The sequence below is a fragment of the Arachis stenosperma genome, chromosome 5, assembly GCF_014773155.1.
Source record: "Arachis stenosperma cultivar V10309 chromosome 5, arast.V10309.gnm1.PFL2, whole genome shotgun sequence".
NCBI classification, from domain to species: domain Eukaryota; kingdom Viridiplantae; phylum Streptophyta; class Magnoliopsida; order Fabales; family Fabaceae; genus Arachis; species Arachis stenosperma.
The window spans coordinates 60339391-60342923 of record NC_080381.1 but is presented as its reverse complement, the minus strand read 5'-3'; the positions used below and the strand labels follow the sequence as shown (position 1 = coordinate 60342923).

General features: G+C 42.1%; 1 non-coding gene across 1 annotated transcript; it reads left to right on the top strand.

Moving 5' to 3' along the window:
- The first annotated feature begins 2844 nt into the window (after nucleotides 1-2844).
- On the top strand, nucleotides 2845-2948 carry LOC130984380 (small nucleolar RNA R71). The gene has a single exon (XR_009088319.1). It is a non-coding gene; the product is annotated as a small nucleolar RNA R71 (small nucleolar RNA).
- The last annotated feature ends 585 nt before the right edge of the window (nucleotides 2949-3533 follow it).

Genomic DNA, 3533 nt, shown 5'->3' with positions numbered 1-3533 from the left:
AGGGACCTCAGGGATCACCTTCTTCTTGGCCACAACATCATAGAAGTGGTCTTGATGGGATTTGGAGATGAATCTTTCCATCTCCCATGACTCAGAGGTGGAAGCTTTTGTCTTCCCTTTCCCTTTTCTGGAGGTTTCTCCGGCCTTAGGTGCCATCAATGGTAATAGAAAAACAAAAAGCTTATGCTTTTACCACACCAAACTTAAAATATTGCTCGCCCTCGAGCAAGAGAAGAAAGAAAAGAAGAAGAAGAAGAGAAAATATGGAGGAGAGTAGGGGAGGTGTATTCGGCCAAGGTGTAGAAGAAGGGGTTGTGTTGTGTGAAAATTAAGGAGAATGGAGGGGTTTATATAGGGAGAGGGGAGGGAGTAGGTTCAGCCATTTAGGGTGGGTTTGGGTGGGAAAGAAATTTGAATTTTGAATGTAGGTGGGGTTTCTGGGGAAGAGTGGATGGATGTGAGTTGTGAAGGGGGTAAATGGGAAGAGAGATTGAGGTGATTAGTGAAGGGTTTTGGGGAAGAGTGTTTATTGGAAAGAGAGTATGAATGTTGAGAAGAGGGGAGAATATGGTAGGTGGGGATCCTGTGGGGTCCACAGATCCTGAGATGATCATGTGGGGTCCACAGATCCTGAGGTGTCAAGGATTTACATCCCTGTACCAATTAGGCATGTAAAATGCCTTTGCATGCAATTCTGGCGTTTAAACGCCGAAGTGATGCATGTTCTGGGCGTTCAACGCCCATGTGTAGCATGTTTCTGGCGTTGAACGCCAGTTCCATGCTTGTTTCTGGCGTTCAGTGCCAGCTCTCCTCAGGGTGCATTCCTGGCGTTTGAACGCCAGGGTGTTGCTTGTTTCTGGCATTCAATGCCAGATCCATGCTCTGTTCTGGCGTTGAACGCCAGACAGATGCTCCTTACTGGCGTTTAAATGCCAGTAAGTCCTTCCTCCAGGGTGTGATTTTTCTTCTGCTATTTTTGATTCTATTTTTAATTTTAATATTTTTTCGTGACTCCACATGATCATGTACCTAATAAAACATAAAAGAATGATAAAATAAAAAATAAAATTAGATAAATAAAAATTGTGTTGCCTCCCAATAAGCGCTTCTTTAATGTCAATAGCTTGATAGTGGGCTCTCATGGAGCCTCACGGGTGATCAGGTCAATGTTGTATAGTCCCAACACCAAACTTAGAGTTTGGTTGTGGGGATTCAACACCAAACTTAGAGTTTGGTTGTGGCCTCCCAACACCAAACTTAGAGTTTGACTGTGGGGGCTCTGTTTGACTCTGTACTGAGAGAAGCTCTGCATGCTTACTCTTCCTTGTTATAGAAGGATAACCGTGTGCCTTAAACACAAGGTAGTCCCCATTCAATTGAAGGACTAGTTCTCCTCTGTTAACATCTATCACAGCTTCTGCTGTGGCTAGGAAAGGTCTTCCAAGGATGATGCATTCATCCTCCTCCTTCCTAGTGTCTAAGATTATGAAATCAGCAGGGATGTAAAGGCCTTCAACCTTTACCAACACGTCCTCTACCAATCCATAAGCTTGTCTTACTGACTTGTCTGCCATTTGCAATGAGAATATAGCAGGCTGTACCTCAATGATCCCTAGCTTCTCCATTACAGAGAGTGGCATAAGATTTATGCCTGACCCTAGGTCACATAGAGCCTTGTTAAAGGGCATGGTGGCTATGTTACAGGGTATTAAGAATTTACCAGGATCTTGACTCTTTTTAGGTAAAGTTTGCTGAACCCAAGTATCTAGTTCACTAATGAGCAAGGGAGGTTCACCTTCCCAAGTCTCATTACCAAATAACTTGGCATTCAGTTTCATGATAGCTCCTAGATATTGAGCAACTTGCTCTCCAGTTACATCTTCATCCTCTTTAGAGGAAGAATAGTCTTCAAGGCTTATGAATGGCAGAAGGAGGTTTAATGGAATCTCTATGGTCTCTATATGGGCCTCAGATTCCCGTGGGTCCTCAATAGGGAACTCCTTCTTGCTTGAGAGACGTCCCATGAGGTCTTCCTTATTGGGATTCACGTCCTCTCCTTCCTCTCTAGGTTCGGCCATATTGATTATATCAATGGCCTTGCACTCTCTTTTTGGATTGTCTTCAGTATTGCTTGGGAGAGTACTAGGAGGAGTTTCAGTGATTTTCTTGCTCAACTGGCCCACTTGTGCCTCCAGATTTCTGATGGAGGATCTTGTTTCATTCATGAAACTTAAAGTGGCCTTAGACAGATCAGAGACTAAATGTGCTAAGTTAGAGGTATTCTATTCATAATTCTCTGTCTGTTGCTGAGAAGATGATGGATAAGGCTTGATATTGCTGAGCCTATTTCTTCCACCATTATTAAAGCCTTGTTGAGGCTTTTGTTGATCCTTCCATGAGAAATTTGGATGATTTCTCCATGATGAATTATAGGTGTTTCCATAAGGTTCACCTAAGTAATTTACCTCTACCATTGCAGGGTTATCAGGATTATAAGCTTCTTCCTCAGAAGACGCCTCTTTAGTACTGTTGGATGCATTTTGCCATCCATTCAGACTTTGAGAAATCATGTTGACTTGCTGAGTCAATATTTTGTTCTGAGCCAATATGGCATTCAGAGCATCAATTTCAAGAACTCCCTTCCTTTGAGGTGTCCTATTATTCACGGAATTCCTCTCAGAAGTGTACATGAACTGGTTATTTGTAACCATGTTAATAAGTTCTTGAGCTTCTGCAGGTGTTTTCTTTAGGTGAATGGATCCACCTGCAGAATGGTCCAGCGACATCTTAGAGAACTTAGATAGACCATAATAGAATACATCTATCATGGTCCATTCAGAAAACATGTCAGAAGGACATCTTTTAGTCATCTGTTTGTATCTTTCCCAAGCTTCATAGAGGGATTCACCATCTTTTTGTTTGAAGGTCTGAACATCCACTCTAAGCTTGCTTAGCTTTTAAGGAGGAAAGAACTTAGCCAAGAAGGCCATGACCAGCTTATCCCAGGAGTCCAGGCTATCCTTAGGTTGTGAATCCAACCATGTTCTAGCTCTGTCTCTTACATCAAAAGGAAAAAGCATGAGCCTGTAGACTTCAAGATCTACTCCATTCGTCTTTACAGTTTCACAGATCTTCAAGAACTCAGTTAAAACTTGATAGGGATCTTCTGATGGAAGTCCATGAAACTTGCAGTTTTGTTACATTAGAGCAACTAGTTGAGGTTTCAACTCAAAATTGTTTGTCCCAATGGTAGGGATTGAGATGCTTCTTCCATCAAACTTGGAAGTAGGTGTAGTATAATCACCAAGCATCCTCCTTGCATTATTGTTGTTAGGTTTGGCTGCCATCTCCTTTTCTTGTTCGAAAATTTCAGCAAGGTTGTCTCTGGATTGTTGTAATTTAGCTTCTCTTAGTTTCCTCTTCAGAGTCCTTTCAGGTTCTGGATCAACTTTAACAAGAATGCCTTTTTCCTTGTTCCTGCTCATATGAAAGAGAAGAGAACAGAAAAAGAAGAGGAATCCTCTATGTCACAC